The 24148-nt window shown below is 46.9% G+C and overlaps 1 protein-coding gene across 2 annotated transcripts in view; it reads right to left on the bottom strand.

Annotated features, from left to right (window-relative positions):
- The window catches only part of PGBD5 (piggyBac transposable element derived 5), a 98447-nt gene that overhangs the window by 64837 nt on the left and 9462 nt on the right, over positions 1–24148 (bottom strand). The window contains exon 1 of one of the 2 annotated variants that reach the window (XM_086381222.1): positions 8758–8983. The exons of the other annotated variant lie outside the window; for it this stretch is intronic. The gene's annotated coding sequence lies outside the window, so the exon portion shown is untranslated. Of the gene's footprint in view, positions 1–8757; positions 8984–24148 lie in introns of those variants that run through there. 2 annotated transcript variants of the gene reach the window in all.

Below are 24148 nucleotides of genomic sequence, written 5' to 3'. Positions count from 1 at the left end.
TTGGCCCAGGACTCCAGCCCTACATGCCAGAGGGCAGATATGAACCCAGTCCTTCTCTCTTCAGAATCCCTACACACAGTCTCACTGCACTGAGCCTAATTTCCAAAATATACATCCCTCAACCCTCCTCTCCCTCCCAGTCTCCCACACCTCTTGTGAAACCTACATCTCACCAAATCATTGTCAAAATATTAAAAGTACTAACACATGTTCCCTCTTTGATTGCTTTGTTTTCTTGTTTCATTAATATGATATTCAATAATAATCTCAAACTGAATATAAATGGTTGCATGATTCAATGTTTCTCCAACTGTTATTTGCATTTCCCAGATCCTCTTTCCAAAAAATATTACCCCCCAAAATCAGGAGAATTCCTGTCCACACAGCAAACTGGTTTCTTCTAAGTCAAGAATTTTTTCAACAGCTTGACTGGACATGAAAGTATTTTTGCCTGGACAGACAAGGATGCCACCATTTCCCAGGTCCCGTCACCACTGTGGCTTGTTCCTAAAATTACAGGGACTGAGCCTCACCTGCCATCAGAACCTTGCTGTCCCCATGCCTGGGTTTCCGCTCCCACTACTGCTCATCCAGGCAGCCCATGTGGCCTTGGATCCCCAAGGCATAAGCACGCCCGGTGCCTCCCACGAAAACGCGTTTCATCTGGGAAGCCAAAAACGGAGGAAAACGCCAGGTAAAGCCAGCTAATGACCAGGAGCGTGCATGCTGCCAGGCTCTGAGCAGTGAGCTTGCAAACATCCACAGAGTTCAGCCCCTTCAAAGGCAGGCCAGTTGTGGATACTGGCTCTGTGTTGCCCTCAAACTCACGCATGTGGGTCTCTCAAGAGATGGTGAGATGGCACAGGACAACTGGCCCAAAAGCTCCCCACCCCAGATTCCAGTCAGAGGAATTTTAATACAGGGCCAGCATCCTTGCAGCAAAGCAGTGTCAGCACCTGGCATTTAAAGAGCACTTACCGCCCTGCATGTGCTTCCAAAACAGACTCATCTCCTCTGATGACCAACTGTCCGGTTTCCCCAGAATTGTCCTAGTTTTAGTGCTAAAAAGTCCTGGGTCCCAGGAAATCCCTCAGCCTCATGCAAACTTGGATGGCTTGTCACCCTGTAATCCTCAAGACAGCAAATGAATGAACCAACTTCGTGAGGTTGGGATGCTAGATCCCAGCAACCACAGCTCCACCGGCCATCACCGGCACAGCCTGTTCAGTACAGAATAAACACTCACGGTGGGTAATCTGTGGGCCTGTACAGAAGAGCACTCACAGCTCTTCTCTTTACTTGATTACAATGAAAAAGCTCTCACTTGTGGAAAATCTTGAGATTCCATCACTCAGACTTTGGGTGAAGACACACCTTTGTGTCTTGATAAAAAGTAAAATGTTTAATACTTCAAAATGCTCAAGAAGGGAAAGAAGTCATTAGCATTAACATTAGACATAAAGATCCTACCAGATCTTTCTTAAATGTATTTTACCAGGCAGAAAGGAGGAGGGGAAAGCAATGCTTAGAAGAGGCTGAGGTCACATGGGACCTGGCCCCTAAATGTATCCTGGGCATCTCAGAGCGTTACAGTTTCCCTCACCAGCAGCCTGAAGTGGAGCAGACGAGAGATGCTCTTCATTTACTTTATATCTGCTCTCTGATCTTGAAGCAGTGCCAGGAGACATTCCGGACAGCAGTGCCTATTTCCCCAAGTCCCTCTGCTCCTCAGATGGGTTTACTTCACTGAGTACAGAAATGTGTGCAGAACAGCCACTAAGCTTGAACATGATACAGGCACATGCCACTCTGCGGGTCAGGGGTCTGGACCTGCATTTCAACCAGCTCCTGGGTGGTGCCCAGCCTGGGAGGCGCCAGGCCATGAGTTAGGGAGTAGACAGGAAACCGGGCTCTTCTGCCCCGTGAAACACCTCCTAAAATGATGACAAATGACCAAACATTTCCCCAATTCTATTCAAAAGAGGACTGATTCAGGTTTGGGAATGTAGGTGACTTAAGTTGCAGTGACCAAGTTCAGGGAACACAATGAGCACGATGTGCACTGCATTTCCTGGGGTTGACAGATGTTCCCTAAGGAATCTGTGAGGTGGGAGTTGACAGACCACAGGCAGAAAGGAAAAGACAGACAATATGTCCCCACATGCCACAAGACCAACCCCTCAGCAGGTGCCTCAGGAATGAGACACAGTGGAGAACAGGCCCTTGAAAAGAGAACGTCAAAGTCATTTATAACAACACTGAGATGTGCTGACTTTTCTTCAAAAACTGTCCTGGGGCTACCTGTGTGCAGGGTGGCAGCCTTCTCCACCCAGGGAATGGCAGGGAGGAGCTGCAGCTTCCCCCCAGGTGTCAGTGAGTCAGGTTCCCAAGTGGGAACAAGAGTAGTCCCAGCTGGAGACAGGAACAGATGGAGCAGGGGCACCTCGGGCCAGGCCTCCTGTTCACCCCACCACCTAGGGAGACCAGGAGGACGTGGGCCCGAGGTGTGGGCACAGATGCAGGCAGCGTGGCCGTGGGGGCCTGGTCCTCCAGCTGGGATCCTCCCCGCACATCGGTACTGAAAGCTCCACAGGTCCAGGGCTTCAGTCAGGATTTCTGCTGCAGTGCGAATCCCTTGGAGATTCTACAAGAACGATGAAAATTCTCCTCATAAATATACACATGCACACTTATACCTAAAATGTTCCATAAAATGTGCAGGGTTCAAGGACTCCCCACACCCCATCTATGGACCTGTGGGCTCAGGTGTCCCTCATCTCTGCAGGCAGACAAGTGGGCTGCTTCCTTTCTTGGGCACTGCAGACACAGCACCTTCAGAAGGGCTGTGGAAATGCTCAAGCCCTGAAAAACGTTTTACTGACTTTGTAACATAGAAGGAGGACTGAAAAACCCAACTCATAAATGGTTAGTTAAAACCCACAAAGTGTGGTCTTCTTTCAATTGGTTAACATCAACTCGACTTATATTACTTAGAATTCCCAGGGGATGTGATGTAAAGAATACTGCTACTGCTAACTGCTAAGTCACTTCAGTCATGTCTGACTCTGTGCAACCCCATAGACGGCAGCCCGCCAAGCTCCCCCGTCCCTGGGATTCTCCAGGCAAGAACACTGGAGTGGTTTGCCATTTCCTTCTCCAATGCATGCAAGTGAAAAGTGAAAGTGAAGTCGCTCAGCCGTGTCCGACTCTTAGCGACCCCATGGACTGCAGCCCACCAGGCTCCCCCGTCCATGGGATTTTCCAGGCAAGAGTACTGGAGTGGGGTGCCATTGCCTTCCCCGGTGGAGAATACTACTGTGTCCCAAAGTGAGCTTACCTGGGCAGGAAGGTATCACCAACCTCTTTTATAAACAAGGATAGTGGTTCCAGGGGAGGGGTTGCTGCAAAAAATCAAGCACAGCCCTGGAGTTCACAATGACTGCCAGGCTGGGATATTTTCAACTGAACATAAACAAAGCCCCAAACAGACGAGTGGGGCTTGTACGGACTGCACTTGTGTGGCGCAGAGGGGCCGCGTGCACCACAAAGAACTGATGTCCCTGGCTCCATCCATCACGGTGGCCACTGTTGCTTTATGCTGCCAATCCAGCCTACGATCATCTTCCACCTTTTACAAAAAGGTGACCAAGATGCTCCATCACTGATGCGTTTGGACATCCCCTAGTTCAGAACTGGCCACGGGCTGGTGTCCTAAATCCGCCTTAGAGTCACCCAGCGGAAGCCCAGACCCCGTGCTGAGCCCTCCCAGTGCCTCATCCTTCTCTCACTCTCTTTCGCTCTCTCTCTGCAGCAAATGACGTCAACCTACATTTGTTAGTGAGTGGCACTCCTGGCTGTCTCTGCCAGTGGTCTCTGACAGGGGAGGCCCAATCTAGCCTGAGGCTGGGTGTCCCACCCAGAGAGGCTCAGCGTCAGAACTGTGGGCATGTTCCTACGCTGTCCACCCTCCCTGCACTCAGGAAGTTGGGCTTGCTCACGGCTCAGTCACCAGGGGCCTGCTCGTCCGTGCCTGGTAGCAGGGTTCAGGACCCGTCTCTCTACTCCCATTTCAAAATGACGGGTCGGTGACTGGGCTCATCCATCAGGAAAGCCCGGGGCATATCATCGCTGAGGATGGAGTCTGCCCGAGTGTGTAACTGGGGGCGAGGGTGGAGCTGCTGCCAGCCTGCCAAAGTCACTGACAGGAGACATCTGGAACAAAGCAGAAGGCGGGTCGTTACCACAGCTCAAAGTGAGGGTCCAAGACAGGGTCCAGACTCACATATTTAGTCATCAAAATGTTTAAGAAGGATTCAGAAACTGCATGTGGTACTACAGTTTAGTAATTTTCCAATTTTGCCCCTTCATTTCTTCCCCAGGAAAAAAATGTTTGCTCTCTCCTTCACCATGTGACAGACACTTACAGATAGAGATCTTCTCAGATGGCAGCATTATAAAATGGTACATACTATGGAGTAACTGACATATGATGCTGGTATCAGCAAGAAGTGTAACATGCTGCACAAATGTAACACCAACTCCTCCCCATCGTCAACACCTGACAGGCTAAATCACAACACGCTTTTCGCCTTGTACCAGGACCAAAATGTGTGATGCTCAGAGGACAAAGGATAGTATTTGGTCATCCATAAAACACAGCTCCTGCAGTATCTGTGGGGGCAATTAACAGGCTGTGCTATTTCCCAGAGAAACAAACCTCATCCTCACCATTTCTAATAGACAATAAATAGAACAGGCTTTACAATTACTAAGCAGCCCCAAATGCCTGGCAGTGATCTCATTTCACTACTAGACAGAACGAAGTCACGAATGACAGGCCTTTTCCTTCCAGGCTCCGCAGCAGCCTCAGGGAAGAGGTCGCAGGGAGCTAAACACAGGTGTCCTGCTGGGCATTTGCTCGTTTAATGATGTGGTTAGAAAGAAGCAGAAGATGAAATGAACTTTTCACAGGAAAATGCAGGATTGATGCTTCCTAGGACTGTGAAGCTTCATTCCCAGATCTCAAGCCCAAATGAAAATCTGACCTGCTTTGAATTTTCTCTTTTAAAGTGCCTGGGTGAGCTCCCACGGTGCTGAGTACATAGGAGCAGCTGGCCCTCCCCAGGCCTCAGTGCAGAAGTGGGGGCAGGAGGCAAGCGCTGGCCGCTGGGAGCAGGTGGGCGATCTGGTCCAGATTCTAGGACAGCTGCCCACAGGCTTTTCAATTTCATACACATCAGCAACAATTTGAAAAACAAGAGGGTACTTATACAGTCCGAAAGTTTATTTTGCCATAAGCTCCGTCTCCCCTCAAAAAAAAAAAAAAAAAAACTCAACCATTTTAACATTAAAGAAAAGGACAAAGAATAAACTCTCAATCAAGGACACATTAGCTTCAAGAAATTATGACCCTATAGATTCTTCCTCTAGACACTGTGGACCAATGGTAACTTCCCCATCGACCAGCAGTGGTTTGCAAGCTGGCACTTGGGAGTCCCCAGTGTTAGCAACAGACCCTGCTTCCTGCCACCATGAGTGGCCTTTCAGGTGGTTAGGGCACACCCACACACTGCCCTGCAGGGAGTTGCGTGGCCAAACCCAGCTCTTAAAGCTTAACCTCCCTGAGCCTCTGTGCTCTTATCTGTAAAATGAGGGATTTCCACTTATTTCTAATACAACAAGTGCTCAACACCTGACTCTGGGTTGGTTGCACAGGCAACAGCTCCTCTGCCCTTGGTTGTATCCAAGTCAGCTGCATTTCACAGGAACCCGGGAACATGTGTTGGGGGGGGGGCCCAGCTGGCTATTTTGAGCAAAGAGAACCCTATCTGCAGCAACATCAAAGCTGTGCATGGCATCCTGCCTCCCCTCACACTCCCTGGATCCTGAAAGCAGGGAGAAGGCAAGTGCCACTTACAACTGCCAGGGTCTCCCACCAAAGGGCTCAAGGCATCACTAGAAATAACTACAGCAGTAGAAAAAACTATTTCTGTGGTGTCTGCTGACTGCTGCAAGGTGTAGAGAGGAGAGGACTCAGGAAGGAACATAAACCCTGGACTTGGCCATAGGCACCTGACCAAACCCCCATTCCGCAGGCTCTGCCATGAAACAGGTTGGGGGGCAGGGCAGGTGTCCACGGGGATCAGCCCCGAAGAGCAAGCCCTGCAGGCTCCCACCTCTGCCCACACCCTGACCTCAGGGTGGGGCGGTCCAGCCAATGAGGCAGGAGGCTCTGATAACACAGTGCCATCTGAACCTATTTCAACTTAAAGCTTCAAGTGTTGTTTAATTCCAGGCAGCTCTTTTCCCCTCCAAAGTCAGTTAGAAAGCACACAGAGTTCTGTCACTCGCACTCACAGGAGCCCTGAAGGGCAACGTCACAGAGAAGGAGGAGGCTCGTGGGCTTCTTAGGGGACACGGGAGGGTCTGGTCATAGGCACAGACTGTCTGCTCCCAGCATCCGCCACAGACTGGGAACAGAGCTCAGAAAAGAGGAGCTACCCTCTAGGGGCCCACCCAGCCCGCTCTGCTTAGACACCCAGGTGTGCTACCCCCAGCCGTGGACTCCCATCCCGACCGGCACCCACAGCCCAGGCTTCTAGCCTCCTTTCTCTCCCACTCATTCAGTCTCCCCAGCTGGGCTGTGGATCCTCCATAATCCCTGACTTCTCTTATTCAGATCCTACATATGGCTCCCAAAAGAACCAGACCACATCCTTCTCCCAGGTTTTCAACAAAACATGCTATTATGTTTTATGTCCCTGGAGACCACTCACCCCTTGATCAGGACTATTCCTAAAGCATAAAGGTAAGGTACCCTTCCTGTCTGTAAACCAGGGCAGGTCAATTGCCCTCACCAGCTCCACTGTGGTTGTCCTTAAAACTTTCACAGGCCCACGCCCAACCCTGCCCTCCCCTGCATTCAGCAGCGGTGTTTCTTAGCAAGGGGGCGGAAGGGAGACGCTCCTTTTTGCCATTCCTTCTGCCCTCCCCTGTCTTCTGCCCACGGGCCTCTGCCTCTGAGGCCTCCCTCCCATTCACTGCCCCTCCCCAAGCACCTCTGCTCCCCTCACCTTCTCCTCCTCTCACCTCAGTTCTCCCAGCTCCCTGAGCTCCCAGCCCCGGTGGGCCCTCTCTCCTCAAGGCGGGCTCTCTATCCTAACGACTTGCAGGCCTGTGTCTGCCTTGGGGTGCTGCTGTGACTTCACAGCAGGGGCAGGTTTGGGGCACCCCCAGGAGCAAAAACAGACCCCATACTTGCCCCATTCCTCTTGGACTGTTAATGTCCACACGGACTCCAGGAAGCCCCATGGATGCTGAGGTCAGCACAGCTGAGGGGCATCATAGGAAGGCCCTGGGTGCACCTGGCCCTCCACCTTTTAAACTAGGAGAGAGCCCACCTGTGGGGTTATGTGAGGACCAGAGGGCTAGTGTAAGCATTAATAAGGTACTACGCATAAAACCATCATTCAAGGTTTAAAATCAGGAGGCTGCCATGAAACGTCACGCACCTGTGGGCCACAGAGGTTTGGAGTCACACCTCGGGGTCCTTCCTCAGATGACATCTGAGAGGCACACTGTTGCCACAAAGAGGGAGCTCCATTTGGTTTAGGCCAAATCGTCAGCTCTCTGTGGCCCAACTCCAGGAGCTGGGAATAGATACTCTCCTGAGATCTACAGCTACCCATACATACCAGTGCACTCACCCAAAACCTTCAGCCCCGCCGCCATCCCAGCTCTGGAAACTGCAGGGGAAGGAGGGGAAGCTCAGCTTTCAAGTTGCTAACCTCACAGGCTAACTTGTCCAATTTAAGGTCAGGACACTGTTTTCCTAACTGTGGAATCTAAGCAAAAACTTGCCAACTGCATTTACATAGAAAAAGTTAAAAATTTGCAACATGAAGTTCTAAAGCAAAACACAAGCAATCATTTACAATGAAGTTCTCCTCTTACTCCCTCAAATTAATCCAGGCTTCAAACTCTTAGTTTTTTACATTGGAGGTGACATTTTCACAAAAGAAGATGAATCCTCAAATGGCAAACTAAGCAGCAGGGGATTAAAGAATATTTACCAGATTCATTCCAAGAATAATGATATAAAAATAATTTTAATTACCCAGAGATGTCACGCCATAAAAATAGCTCTAAGAGAATATTCTTTCAAAACCTCCTCCAGAACACATGGGTATCTGCACACACAGAGCTCAGTGGAGCCCTGGCCCTTCCGTTACGTGCTACAGAGCAAGTGACAGCTAAGACACGCAGAGAAGCTCAGGGTCCTCAAGGAAGAGCCAGTCTCCTAGATTCAGAGCTGGGTGATACTTTCCTTACGTCACCTGTCTTCTGCAGAGCTAAACCACAAGACACTGTCAGGAAGGGTTCAGCTCTAAGGCTGTGAGCACGTGAAAACACAGAGCTGGTCCTGGGGGCAGCCCGGGGACTGGGCTCCTCTTCAGAAACCAGTGCCTGCCCAGAAGCCCTCCCGAGGCCAGGGCTGCTCTGGAGAGGGAGTCCCTGTTTTCCACAGTCACCTTCATGCCGGAAAGGGCACATCTGGTCCCAGGGGCTCCCACAGGCCCCGAGCACAGTCCCAGCTGGCAGAGAGCTGAGTGGACACAGTGAGATACCGCATCTCAGCCCCGGGAGTGCAGCCTGCCTGCCTTGCTCTCTCATCTGCCTTTCACGCCTCCTTGCTGATGATCTGGTCAAACAAAACAAAGTACCACAGCCTAGGAGCCTTCCACAACAGGAACTTACTGTCTCTTAGTTGTAGGAGCTAAAAGTCCAAGGTCAAGGTGTCCGCAGGGGCGGTTTCTCTTGAGGCCTCTCTCCTTGGCCCCCAGCAGCCTTGCCCCTGTGTCCCCATGGAGCCTCCCTCTGTGTCCTGATCTCTTCCCAGAAGCGCCAGTCACGCTGGATGAGGGCCCAGCCTAATGATCTCACTTTAATGAAATCACTTTTTAAAAGACTCTATCTCTGAATACAGTCTGAGGCACTAGGACTCCCAACTAGAAGTTTTGGGAGGGAACATAATCAGCCCATAACAGAGGGAGGTGGGACCTAGCAGAGCCGGAGCTCAGGACAGGACTGGAATCAGACGTCTCCCAGGAGTACAGACCATAAGCCCTCAGAGGGCAGAGCCAGCCTATGGCCTTTGTGCCCCAGCACCCAACTCCACTCCCAGGACTCCCAGTCCTGGATTTCCTGGGGCCGAAGCCCTTGTGCCTCAGTCCTGAGCACAGCCTCATCCAGGAGGATTTAACCCCCAGCAGTGGGCCACCAGGGAGTCCCCCAGCACCAATCTGTTGCAGAAACAGAAGAGGAAGGGCAGGCTGCACAGGGCTCTGATGAAAGCTTGAGATGAGGCCTGATTCTCTGCTAGACGATGGGGAAAGACCGATCCAAGAACACACAGAACCTTCTCCCCACAAAATTAATGACTCTTTCAAAGTCAATTCTGTTACTTGGCAACCCTGACAGGTTACAAAGGTGCACTTCACTAATTAGCAAGGACACACCAAGAGAGGGTAGACAGATTTAGCAAATTTAAATATAGGATGCCTAGTTCACTTTGAATTTCAGATAAAACACAGTAATTTTTTCATACAAGTATAGCCCATGCAATAGTTGGGGGAAATTGCTACTAAAAAATGAACAACGATTTATCTGAAATTCAAGTTGAATTGGCCTCCTGTGTTCTGTCTGGCAATCCTCCTCCAAGAGGACAGCCCTCCCAGCTTTGCTGATGCCCTCTCAGCATGTTCTCAGGTGCCAACTACTCAGAGAGCAGGAGGTCCTGCAGGGGATGCCTGGGGGCCCAGTCTTCTCAGGAGGGGCCCCAGCAGGGAGAATCCCTCACTCTGGCCCCTCTCCCACGGCCCCTCCCATGGGCCCAGCGATGCTGACATATGGCTCATCTAATAGAGGAAACGGTCAAGCCCACCTCCTTGACACCTAGAAACTCACCCATAACAGCCAACGTACACCAGGCCTTGTTCTCTGATCCTCAGATGGCTGTTATGAACGCCATCCCCAGTAACAACAATGTTAATGATGACCCACAGGAGGCAGAGGGGACACGACTGAAGGCCGCCAGGAGACCCTGCTTATGGCAGCTGCACCAACACCAAGGCAAGTTTGGGGGAATGATCTTTCTTCTGTCAACACTGCTGGCGATTCCTCCAACACTCAGCCCCCAAGGTCAGATCATTCAATCCACCAAGGCACAAAGCCGGTTCTAACTTCCAGACATATCCAGAATCTGAAGAGCGCATGGCCTCCACCCTCTACCACCTCTTGTCACGTTCCCACGTGGCCAGATACTACACCTACCCCAAAGCATCTCTTTGAAAGTAATGCCAGGCCAGGCTACTCTGCTAAAAACACCCCAAAGGCTCCTGGTCTCACTCACAGTTAGAGCCATGCCCCTATGAAGGTCAGTGAGTCCCCATGTGATCCATCTCCACTCCCTCCCTCTGGAACCGTCCCCCAACTTGCTCTCAGCCCCTGGGCTTCCTCCCCTGCAGGCACACTTCAACCTTGGGCCTTACACTGGCCACTCCCCTCCTCCATGGGAAGGGTATCCCTGTCCCTCACCTCTGCTCAGAACTCAACTTCTCAATGGGACCTTTCTTTTCCACCCTGTGCAGCAGACCCCTGCCCCTCTCCAGCACCCCCAAGTCACCTAATCCTGTCCACTCTATCTTTCCCAATGCCTTCATTCTAGCATGCTATATATCTGTCCTGATTATTGCTAATTATCTGTGTCCCCTTCAAGAATGTGTATCTCACACAGACAGGAATCTGATGAATTCCTAAGAGCCTACAACAGTGACTGAGGCAGAAATGTGGTCAATAAACACTTGCTTACTTCATCGTCCACCGCATGGCCACAGGAGACCAGGAGCGGGAAAAGGGCCAACACTCGCCGGTACCCTGTACATACAAGGCACCATGGAAGGGGCCTTCCAAACGCTGTACACGCCAGGCAGGCTGAGGGGCCTCCACTGCATACATGGAGGGGTCGCTTGGCTACCAAGTGATAAGGTTGGGGTTCTGCAGACATGGAAGCCAGGCAATTCCATCATCACCTGAGAGGCGTGTGTTGGCTGCAGTTACCTGGGAAGCACACTGTCCCCTTCAGTAGTCACTCTGGCCCTCCCACCTGATACCTAATGGCTATCAGCACGGACGGCCCCATTCAGACTGCTGGGCAGGAATGTGCCACATCCACCTTCAGGGAGGTTGTGTGGTGTGAGGAAAGGATGCTGGCCTAGGCCCTGGGTCACAGGCCACCCTCGGCTCTAGCCCTCCCCCACTGTGGGGTGCAGGCAAGCCCACAAGACATGGCCCTGCTCACAGCCTGCGGGGTATGAGAACACACAGTCCTCAGAATGCAGTAGGAGCTGAGTGATGGCTTGCCGGCACTGACGTGGCTCTTGTCACAGGGGACTGCCGGCTGGTCATGTGCAGGACCTCAATGCCCCCGACCTGGGGAGAGAAGGAAGAGCAGCAGACCCTCCACAGGCCAAGATCAAAGGCAGAGCGGAGCCATGGGGGTGGGAGAGGCTCCTCAGAGCCGGGGGGCTGCCACAGTCATGCTAGGGAGCTGCCCGGATTCAGCATTGGGTATTTTCCTTCTGAACATGGAGACAACAGCCAGATCCAGAAGGAAAAGTTTATAAAGTTTCACTCTCCCCTGACTTCCTGAGGGTTAAAGAAACTCTGAAAATGAGCCAGCATAAATAACCAGGTTCCATGCTTCCTCATCTTCTGATCCAGGGTTTCTGCTGGCCCAGTGTCTCCCAAACTAGAGGTGCCTGGCTGCACTCACTCCCTCCAGCCACTGCCTGTCCCCCCAGCTGCATGGGCTCCTGGGTGGCACCCACAGAGCTGTGCCTGTGTCACTCCCGCTGCTCACGCAGCAGTGTCCAGGCAGCAAATGGTGCTAGCACCTTGAGGCAGGAGAGGCAACCTGGACAGGAGCATGATACAGAGGGGTCTGGGGAAGAAGGGACCAGGAGCTGGAACTGTAAGAGAGCAGGACCCCTGCCAACACAGCGCTTGTTAGGAGCGATGGAGGTGGGGGTGTCTGCCTCTGCGTTCAGCCAAAACCTCTGAATCCTCAGACATTCCCAGTCTTTGCTGAAAAAAGACATGTTTGTGCCAAGTTTTCCTAAATATATTCTACAATCACAGTTCTCGTGAGCAATACAGTCCAGGTGAACTGATTCTAAGTGAAACTGACATCCACATGCACACATGAGTAGTCGCCCAAGAGGAAGTGAGCCTGGGGGGCCCACAGAAGCTGCCCACGTGGCCCAGCGTTTCTCCTCTTTGCCCTTAAGAAAGGCCCAGGAAGGGTTCAGGGGACAGAGGTTGAGGGTAGGAGGGACTTGCTAAGGGTGAGACGCAGACACTTTACAAACATGTTATCCCTTCCCAGGAGGATCTAAGGATCTCCTGTGTCTCCATGTCACAGATTAGAAAACTGAGGCTCAGATTAATTTAGGTTGCCAAGTGAATTACTGGAGATGGGAAGTCTGAGAACTCAAAATTTGGCTGGATTCAAAGCAAACTTGGGAATTTTGACTGAAAAATTCTTTACACTTTCAAACTTCAACCAACATTAAACCAGAAAGTACTTAGGCATCTGATAAGCCACATGACAGATGGTGACTCACAGGTTGGCTGAAGGTCACTGAACCCAACCAAGCCAGGACCAGAAAACCGTGGCTACCTCCTCTTGACTCTGAGGAGCTGATCTTTTCATCTCCACATGGAAAGTATAGAAAATAGGTCAAAATAATTTTAAGCTATCCTAAAAGCCTTTTATGCCAGCAAGAACATTTATGATGTTCTTCAGGGAGACTCCTCCCCATAATGGTTTCTTATCTTCATCCAAGCGACTACCAGACCAGGCACCTGTTAGAAAGTTTGAGGAACGGAAGCTCTGAACAGCTGTCTCATGGGAAAGCCAACCACCTCTCCACTGTTTCCCCCAAAGCACCCACAGGTTGATAACTGTGAGGACGCAGAGCAGTGCAGGACAGGAAGAGCCCATATTCCAGTGCGGGCTCACTGCGGGCCAGGCCTGCTCTCGAGGAGAGAGACCCAGTGGCCGAGTGAAACCCTGCTTCCAGCACTGCTGCTTATGGGGTAAGTAACTTCAACTCCCGAAGCCAGTTTCATCTGTATAGTGGGGATAACAATCCTTATCCAAGCGTGTAAGAAAATAATTTAAATGCTACCCAGGGAACCTTCATTCTTTTCCTTGAGACAGTCTTCCATGTTTCTCTTTGAAAGGAGATGGTGTAACTCCAACTCTGCCCTACCTGTCCCCACTCTGCCTCTCCCTCACGGAGAACCACAGGCTCCTGGTGGAGGCGGGCCTGCCTCCTCCTTTTTTCTTTCTTAAGCTGGAAAGACCGCCCCAGAGTCCCAGGTACAGGAGGCCTGAGAACATCTGTGGACCCAGGAGGAAGGTCAGCCTTGCCTGTGTGCTCATCTAGATTCTCAGCTTCCAGAGGCAGAGAAACAGCTGGAAAGCAGGTGACGCTGCCTGCCCCTGAGCCTGAGAGAACAAGGTGGAGGTACTGCGGGTATCAGCTGTGGACATGGTGGGGCTGCCTTCTCTCCACCACCCAGGCCTGCCAGCTCCTCAGGGAGTCCACACACCAAGGCCCATAAGCCCACAGAGAGAGACAACCCCCTTCCAAGGGTCTCAGCACAGGGAGTACAGTGGTTCAGAATAAACAGAATACTCACCCGGGGAGACAGAGCTGCTGGAAGATGCAGATGCCAACTTGAATTTTAATTAAAATGGTAATAACAGCCCTCAATGAGATACAACAGCAACACACACAGGGGAGAAAAAAGATTTCCTATAAAACAAGATTTCCCAACTAAATAACTCATCAAAGAGAAGAAGGTGATCACAGATAATTCTTGAATCATTCTCAAGTCACTGATTCAGAAGATCAGGTCCAAGAAATAAAGCAGAGACCATAAGTAGGAAGAAATGAAAAGCATAGGGGACAAGCTGTAAGACTTCCAAAATACATCCTAAGACAGAGAGAGAGAGAGAGAGAAAAGGACAGATGAAGGACAGGCAGTATAGGGCACCCAGCTCTGGACATAAGTCATAAGACAAGAGCCATATGCTACCAAAGTTTCTGAATCTAAGGATAAAGAAAAAGAAAAAAGACTATTCTCTGGGCAGAACAAACTCATACCTAAAAAGGAAACAGAATATGGAGATAGACACAGACTGGCTGTGGACATCAGAGCTGCCTGGATGGTGGGATAACGTCTGGGCCCAAAGGACTTGAAAACAGTCCCCCAGGCATCAAGATAGAGGCTCCTCAGCTACTGAGATAAAATAAAGGTCTTTGAAAATAAGAATTCAGAGTATATACTGCCAGGCGCCACATACCACAGCAGAGAAACACAAGGAAGGAAAAGTTCTAACAACAACTGGACCAGAACCAAGATTCCATGAAGTGAAAAACAGAGAAAACTGATGACTACAGAGCTAAATAAATGGTCTTGGCCTTGGCAAGGCTGAAGGCTGATGCCTGCTTCAATGTCATTTCTGACACCTCTGAAGTAATGAGTGGTCAATGTCATTTAGTTGTGTAGGTTCTCACCATGCCTAAGCAGTGTAATCATCTCAGTCACATGCACAGGACATGCAATTCAGATTTGTTATTAATGTCTGAGTCACTTTTACTACAATTAAGCATTCTAGATGTAACTCAGATTGAAAATATAAACTTATGTGCTTTCTATAGTGAAATTCTATAAGTATAAATGTAAATTATTAGTACAAGAGTAAAGTGTTGTAATAATTAAAGATCAGAACGGCTGACAATTTTATAATCAAAATGTAGTAAGGTTAAGAGCTTCCAAATACTTAAATCAAGGAACAGAATGACAGTTAACACAAATATTACAACTATATAGTCTTGATAACTTCGGAGAAGGCAATAGCACCCCACTCCAGTACTCTTGCCTGGAAAATCCTGGTGGGCAGCAGTCCATGGGGTCGCTAAGAGTCGGACATGACTGAGTGACTTCACTTTCACTTTTCACTTTCATGCACTGGAGAAAGCAATGGCAACCCACTCCAGTGTTCTTGCCTGGAGAATCCCAGGGACGGGGAGCCTGGTGGGCTGCCGTCTATGGGGTCGCACAGAGTCGGACACGACTGAAGCGACTTAGCAGCAGACTTGATAACTTAGAAAAAAATTTTTATCCTTTAGAACTAATACTCATAAAGCTGAAGTAATGATGGAAGGCAGAAAAAGTTTGGATTATATCGTAATCTTTGTAGAATTATTTCATGCATTAGCTTTCATAAGACTAAAGAAAACAGCCCTTAAGAATTTAACGTAAATTTATAATCATTCAATTTCATTCAGGCTATGAATATTCCAAGAAAAACTCTTTATTTGGGAATTTCTCACCTAAGGAAGATGTATTAAAATCACAAAGTGAACTCTGCCAGCTTAAAAATTCAGGAACAATCCTTAATTAAAAATTCCACAATCTTTCATGACAACATCCACAATAAATCACTTTCAATCTATTAAAAATAATACAGTACTAAGAAAAGAAAGTGGTACAGAAAAATTTTGTTTCTATCAGCCAAGTTTTAAAATTACCTTACAACAATGCCATTTAAGAGTGCAATTTCTTGCAGTTTTAAGTCTATGGAAACTAATGCTACACTCAAAGTGGCTGTGAAATGATTACCATATGGTAACTATTATTTTGAGTAGTTATTAATAGAAGATAAAGAACTGTTGAATCCCAAACTATGAATCCTTGTGAAGTTCCTCCTGGAAAATATGATACTCGAGATTTTTCCCCCTGTATTTATGTGTGGCAAGCGTTCCTTTCATGATACAAATCATTTCTTCAGGAAGATGCCAAAATCCATGCTCACATCCTCACATACCAAAATCTGAAGTGCAGCAGAAATTAAGAAATGATTTCTCATCATGAAAAAACCCACACTGGTCCACTGCTACATTCCTAGTTTTTCCTCAAGTGACAGCTGGAAGTAGTAGCAACTACAGTCAGAAATAATAGAAGTAAAAATTACAAGTGAGGCAAAAGCTGAAGTTTACTCCTAAAAACTACTCAAGAGAATACTGTAAGCAGCAAACCAAGGGTTTAGTTCACGAGGTTTTGTCAATGACGTGGCATCATCTCACGGACTGACCAAGTTCTTAAGTCCAGGAGATGACAGAAGGTAGCACGTCTTTACCTTCAAGAGCTACTACTTATACAAGAAGGAAGGTGCACTGTCATGACCTAAGTCCCTGCGCTGGAGACACAACCACTCTGGCACTGCCCCAGCTCAACAGGAAGCAAATATCTCTTCATTTCACAAGTGTTTAGGGGCACAGCTTCAGGTACAGGAGAGTTGCCCAGAATATAAAATTACTATTCCTGTACTACACTGTCAATCCCCAGTATCCTGACACCTAAAATTTTTAACAAATTTAATTTGTTAAATTTACAAATTTAACAAATGCATTGTTTTAAAAAACAAAACTTCAGACTGAATCTTTATCCTAGAAGTTCATTCTACAATTGGCTTCAACCCTGCCTTAGGCAACTGTTTAGCCATTTGGACAAAATGGGCAAAAAATGTGAACAAACGTCTCTCCAACTCACAAATGCATAAACAGCAGTAAGCACCTGAAAAGATGCTCAACATCACCAATCATCAGGGAAAAGCAAATCAAAACCACAATGAAATACCACCTCCCATTCATTAGCATGGCTACTACCAAAAACCAAAAAAAACAAATGCTGATGAGAATGTGGAGAAATTGAAACTCACATGCATTGTTAACAGGTACCCACCTTGTAAAACATTTTGTCAGTTCCTCAGAAAGCTAAACAGAGTTATCATGCGACCCAGCAATTCCACTCCTAGAGACGTACCCAAGAAAAATGAAAACTATGTCCACACTAAAACTTGTACATGAAGGTTTTGGCTTTATTCATAACAGCAAACTACCACAATTGATCTCGCTTCACATGCTAGCAAGGTAGTGCTCAAAATCCTTCAAGCGAGGCTTCAACAGTACATGAACTGAGAACTTCCAGATGTACAAGCTGGATTTAGAAAAGGCAGAGGAACCAGAGATAAAATTGCCAACATCCGTTGGAGCACAGAAAAATCAAGAGAGTTCAAAAAAAACATCTGCTTCACTGACTACACTAAAGCCTTTGACTGTGTGGATCAAACAATCCGTGGAAAATTCTTCAAGAGATGGGAATACTGGACCAGCTTATCTGCCTCCTGAGAAACCTGTAAACAAGTCAAGAAGCAACAGAACCGGACATGGAACAATGAACTGGTTCAAAATTGGGAAAGGAGTGCGTCAAGCGTATATATTGTCACTCTGCTTATTTAACTTATATCAGAGTACATTATGTGAAATGCCGGGCTAGATGAAGCACAAGCTGGAATCAAGATTGCTGTGATATGCAGACGACACCACCCTAATGGCAGAAAGCCAAGAGGAACTAAAGAGCCTCTTGATAAATGTGAAAGAGAGTGAAAAAGTTGGCTTAAAATTCAACATTCAAAAGCAAAGATCATGGCATCTGGTCCCATCACTTCATGGCAAATAGATGGGGAAACAATGGAAACAGTGACAGACTTTATTTTCTTGGGCTCCAAAATCACTGTGGACTATGACTGCAGCCATGAAATTAAAAGATGCTTGCTCCTTGGAAGGAAAGCTATGACAAACCTAGACAGCGTATTAAAAAGCAGACATCACTTTGCCGACAAAGGTCCATAAAGTCAAAGCTACGGTTTTTCCGGTAGTTATGTATGTATGTGAGAGTTGGACTATAAAAAAGGCTGAGCACGGAAGAACTGATGCTTTCAAATTGTGGTGCTTGAGAAGACTCTTGAGAATTCCTTGGACAGCAAGGCTTCCCTGGTGGCTCAGACAGTAAAGAATCCACCTGCAGTGTGGGAGACTTGGGTTCGAGCCCTGGGTTGAGACAATATCCTGGAGAAGGGAATGGCTACCTACCTTCAGTACTTTTGCCTGAAGAATTCCATGGACAGAGAAGCATGGCAGACTACAGTCCATGGGATTGCAAAGAGTCAGACATGACTGAGTGACTTTCACTTTCATTTGGACAGCAAGGAAATCAAATCAGTCCATCCTAAAAGAAAGCAACCCTGAATATTCACTGAAAGGACTGATGCTGAAGCTGAAACTCTAATACTTTGGCCACCTGATGCAAAAAGCAAACTCACTGGAAAAACTCCTGATGCTTGGAAAGATGGAGGGCAAGAGGAGAAGGTGGCAACAGAGGGTGAGCTGGTTGGATGACACCATTGACTCAACGGACACGAGTTTGAGCATACTCCAGGAGACAGTGAAGGGCAGGGAAGCCTGGTGTGTTGCAGCCCATGGAGTCACAAAGAGTCAGACACGACCGAGCAACTGAACATTACAGCACAACAACATAACAGCAAAAGAGTGAAAACAGCCCACATGATCATCAACTGGTGAGTAAACATTGGAAACATTACACTAATTGAAAGAAACTAGTCACAAGTCACACATACTGTAGGATTTCATTTCCATGCAATTTCCAGAATAGGCAAATCCCAGAGACAGAAAGTAAATTCGTAGTTGCCGAAGGCCAGGTTTCCTTTGGGGATGATTCAAATGTTCTAAAACTGACCGTTTATACAAATTGGAAACATATGAAGCTCCACTAAACTGTACACATAAAAACAGGTAAATTGTATGACCTGTGAATTTACCTCAGTAAAGCTCTTACCCCAAAATGCAAAGAATTTCTATGCGTAAAAAAATAAACAACTTGATCAAAACACCAAACATGAGGAAAAGGGAAAGAAAAAAGTGGACTGAATAATACTGAAGGAATGAAAGTGATGCTTGTTTGCCATGATTTAAGTGTGTACAGATTGATTTCTCCAACTAAAGAGTCTATCATGTTGTGTCAAAATATATGTCCACCTATACGCTGTTCATGAAACACAGGCAGATGGGGTTGGGAAGAACACACCAGGCAAGGAAGACAGCAGGCAATATGCCAAGGAGGAGAAAGCAGAAAAGACAAAACTAACAGCAAACAATCTGGACTTAAAATTAAGGCAAGAGGAAGAGGGGTGTTATTAAAGGTGCAGCTTAGTGGGGAGATATAAAAGGTGTTAAGTAAACATGCACCAAATAACATGGCAGACAAAGACTTAAAAATGCAAGCACCTGGTAAAAATTCAGCTCTTCACATGGGAATATCTACTTGCCAGGAAAAACACACACACACACAGATGATAGGGAAACAGACACCCTTATTTCCCTCAAATTAAAAACATACATTTTTTATTACCTCTGTATGCCACATTTGTAAAGATTAATTTGATATTTGGCAAGAAAGAAAACCTTTACAAACCTTTCAAATTAAAGATTTAAAGGACAGTTCTTTGACCACAATCCAATAAGGAATTAAATGATCAAGTAACAAAAAAACCTTGACTACTAATAAATTAAGAAATATACACTTAGATCAAAGAGAAATTAAAAGGAGAACTTGAAATAAACCTTGAAAGCAACAGAAAGACAATACTTCATATTAAAACTTACAGAATACACCAGAAGGTACACTCTAAGGAGATTTCAGTGTCAAATGCCTTCAACACTAGAGATTTTTTTAAATGAGAAGAAACCATGAGGTTTAAATGAGAAGAAACCACCTAAACCAATTATAAAAAGACAGTTCAATAAATGAAAAGAAAGAAGTTATAACAAAGGTAAATTTTTAAATTAAAAAAATTACAGGGACAACTCAAAAGCTAATTTATTTTTTTTCCCACACTGTGCAGCATTTGGGATCTTAGTTCCCCAACCAAGGGTAGAACTTGGGCCCTCTAACCACTGGACCACCAGGGAATTCCCTCAAAGCTAATTCTTTGAAAAGACCAACAATATAGAAAGACACCTCACAGGCCCAATTAAGGGTAAGACAGAGAAGATGGGTGACAGGGGAGAGAAACGGTGGAGAAACTGAAGGAAAGGGCAGAAGGAAAGGAGGAGCTAGGGGAGAGAGGATGTGCAGACCCAGAAGACCAGACTGAGAACAGACACATAAAAGCAAGTACAGATTATAAAAGCAAATCAAAAAGAACCATTTTTCAAAATTGCATGGAATTTTGCATTTAAGACTAGGAAAAATAGATGATTTCCTAGGAAAACATAAATCATCAAAATGATTCAAGATGTGGTAAATTCAGAAGTAGGAGGACCAGACAGGTTCACAGCTGAGTTGTATCTGACACATATTTACACCGCTGAATGGCAGCAAGCAATTAAACAATAAACCAATTCATTTTATCAAGCTGCAGATGGTTTTAATACCCACACCTGAGAGAGATAAGAGGGGTAAACAATGAACAAATTTGGCTTATGATGGGTTAGTTACAGAAACTCTGAACTAACACCAGCAAACAACAGAATTCAGCCATCTATCAGAGAGACCAACCTGGATGTATTCCAGGGAAGTAAGGGACTCTCAGTACCAGGAAATCAATGAAATCTACCTCGTCAACAAATTAAATGTGAAAAAAAAAAAAAAAAAAACCAGAACCATACCAATAAATGCATTTTGAGAAAAAATAAAGGCATTGGATAAAAGTTTAGCAGCTATTCCTTTTAAAATTAAGTAAGTGCAAAAAAGAAGGAAGTTATTGATGAAGTATTCTTAAATGAGAAGAGCATTAATAGAAAGCTATATAAAATGACCTTGTATTTGTTAAGCAATGACCCCTAAAATTCCTACACATGATGTACATTCACAAATGTGTTTGTGTATGAGCAACAAGGGCTTCCCAGATGGCTCAGTGAGTAAAGAACCCCCTGCAATGCAGGAGATGTGGGTCCCACCCCTTGGGTTGCACGGCAACCCACTCCAGAATTCTTGCCTGGAAAATCCTGTGGACAGGGGAGCCTGGCAGACTACAGTCCATAGGGTCACAAAGAGTCACGACTGAAGCGACTGAGCACCCACACGCCCACGAGCAACAAGTTGTCAACATGGACTGCACAGAGGCAGGCAGTGATTCTAAAAAAATTTTAGAATTCTAAAAAGTTCTTTAAAAAGGGGGTAAAACAGGATTACAGTTAAAATTAGACAGTTCATGTGTATAATTTTTAAAAGACTGTACAGTAGTAAAACTATCAAGGAAAGAAGTGTTCCTTTTGTTTTTAGCTCCACAAGTATCACTGGCCTTTTTTATTCCCAGTAACAAGTTTAGATACTGTCTTGTCAATATCACCTTTAACTGGACTCTCTAATGGAAGTATGTATTGGCTGCAGGTCAGAACTTAGGCACAGCCATGACTCTTCTATCCAGAGTGACTCTTTCTTGCCCAACTCCCGATCCTATCTCTGGGGGAGACACTGTGGAGCAGGGATCTGAACAAACCACCCCTGGCTTCCCTTGGTGCCATTCCCTGGTCACGTTTACTACAGCTCTGCAGAAGTGCTGATCCCGGCTGCTCCCTCAGCACCAGACACCCTTCACTAGACACCCTTCTTAACACAGCACCTACCACTCAGGCCCTAAGTATTTGAGCATGTCCCATCTTCAGCATTGGGCGCCAAGCTTCCTGTATCTACTTCTCAAGCCCCAGCTGCTAACACAGTGCCTGGCCCATCACAGGCCAGGTGAATTAAGTGTATTCAAAAGAAGATATGAAATCTGAACTCAAGAACTTTTCTTTGGGAGGCTGTTCTGCTTTAGATTCCCAGCCAATTTTACTTAATCATTTTCCAGCCCTGCTGCCAATAACCTGCTGGAGTGAAAGAATGTTAGCACACCCCAGGGGCACATGGCTTTGGTTGGTCCTTTGGCAGCAGGGACAACGGGAACTGCTCTCAGGAGCCCAACAGGGCAACAGGGAGAGTACTTTGCTGACTGCAAAGACCAGATAGGATCTCATAATTGGGTGCCTGGAGCTGCCTTGTGGGAGGTGGTGCTTTGAATGCCAAGTTGGGACAGGTCCCCACTCCCTCCCAACAAAACAAAGCATCCCACACACCACCCTCAGGAGTCTGGGGTGTACCCTGGCAGCCACTCCAACTTTCTTCATGTAATCTGCCATCTCCCTGAATGTACTTACATCTTTTCAAAATCTATTTCTTCTCTGCCAAAGTTCCTGAAGATGAAAGTGTCTGTAAATGTAAGATATACAGTGTGGATTTACACTTGGTGATATTTACCTAAAATTCACCTATTTCAATCATAAAAGACTTCTCACTGTAGTTATCTCCAATTTCCAATTAAGTATACTTTTCCAGGGCTTCCCTGGTGGCTCAGAGAGTAAAGAACCTGCCTGCAATGCAGGAGACTCAGGTTCGATCCCGGGTCGGGAAGAACCCCTGGAGAGGGAAATGGCAACCCACTCCAGAATTCTTGCCTGGAGAATTCCATTGACAGAAGAGCCTGGCTGGCTACAGCACATGGCGTCGCAGAGTCAGACATGACTGAGCAACTAACACTTTCACTTTCATACTTTTCCAGAGTCCCCTGGAATTCAGAATGCATGTCCCCTCGGATGCCATAATTGTGGACCAGTTCCCCAGCTAGCCAAGGAAATCAGATTGGTGATTTTGTTGAAATACACGAGTATTAAGAACAAACCAAAGAACCATTTTTATTTACCTCAAATGCTGGAGGCCAGGGAAGTAGGCATCATTACAGGCAGATGAAGAAGGTGTAGATTTTTTTTAATGTGAATTCTGAAGTGAAGGTGTGCTCACCACAGAACCTCAGAACCATTACTCAGCACACCTCACTAACTCAGCAGGGGTCCCAGGGATGCTGATTTAAGATGCGGATTCTCCAGTGCCCCAAATGTAGAAGGAGCCCAAATAAGCAAGCCCTTCACTAACCATTCTTGAAATGATTCCACTTATTTATATTTTTTTCTTCCAGGAAATCATCCTTTATTCTGATCCCTTATATTCTCTTTATAAGTCCATTTTCTAAACTTGAGAAAACAGGTCTCCTCCTCTTCTAGTTCTTCTAAAGTCATTAAATTTTTAATTGCCTTTGCCACAGAAGCCTTTTGGAGTTTCTGAAACATCAATATTGCATCCACCTACTGGCTTCCTAACCACCATCTCGGAGAGGATGGAGCCCAGTAGATACAAAAGCAGTAACTGCTTCTCCACTGATGTCTGTCACCCGCCTATGGGAGTCTCCCTCCATTCACCCTGGGTCCCAGCTGAAGGCCCTTGACGGAAGAGGGGTCCTGGGGCACTCACAGGGTGCTGCACACACAGGGCTTCCAGGGAGGGCGGGGAGACCAGCTGGACAGGTTCTGAGGCCTCTCATTCCAGCTTCAAAGGAAGCCCCCCTGGATTTGTCCTGAGGTTTCTGGTTGCTAAAAAGTTTTGAAAATCTAAGCAGTATAATATCCATCATGTCCATTTTGGCCACATAGGAAAGAGTAGTTTGAAGGAATGAAAATCGGCTACCTGGAATGTAGCACCAGCTTCGTGCTCAACCGTGTGTCTTTACTGATTCTCAGTGCTAGGCTTCACTGGGCCCCCTGCCCAAGATCGCGGGGTGAGCACTCAACAGAGACTGGGCCTTTTACTCTGGGCGTGCTCGCTCTCCACCAGAAGCTGACCAGCAAGCCTCTTTCCAACCCCCTACTGCTTCAAAACATCAACAAGCAATTAATAACTGAGTCTAGAATGTCCAGTGCAGACAGATTACCTGCATTATTTCACCTGTTCCAAAGTTACAATGGGAACTTCACTGAGAGAATGCAAAGAACTCATTTTTTTTCCTCTAGGTTTTTTTCTCATAATTTCTCCATATGAATCCTTGTACAATCAACAAGAGCCCTACTGATTTGAATTAGCTTTTCCCCATCTATCTCTTTCCTTTAGCATCTGTGCAAATAGGATTCTGCTGGCTGCTGTAACCACCCACTCCCCCAGCCCCTGCCAAACCCATGATGGAGCAAACAAGAGAGAAGGTCATTTCTTCATAAATGTAGTCCACAGCAGATATGACTGATTCATGGGTGGCTTTGCTCCAAATGGTGATTCAGACACAAGGTTC

The sequence above is a fragment of the Bos grunniens genome, chromosome 28 (genome assembly GCF_055505025.1).
Source record: "Bos grunniens cultivar Pamir isolate PY7600 chromosome 28, Bosgru_T2T1.0, whole genome shotgun sequence".
In the NCBI taxonomy this organism is placed as follows: Eukaryota; Metazoa; Chordata; class Mammalia; order Artiodactyla; family Bovidae; genus Bos; species Bos grunniens.
Note: the sequence above shows the minus strand (reverse complement) of the source record. Positions and strands in the feature narration are given on the sequence as shown.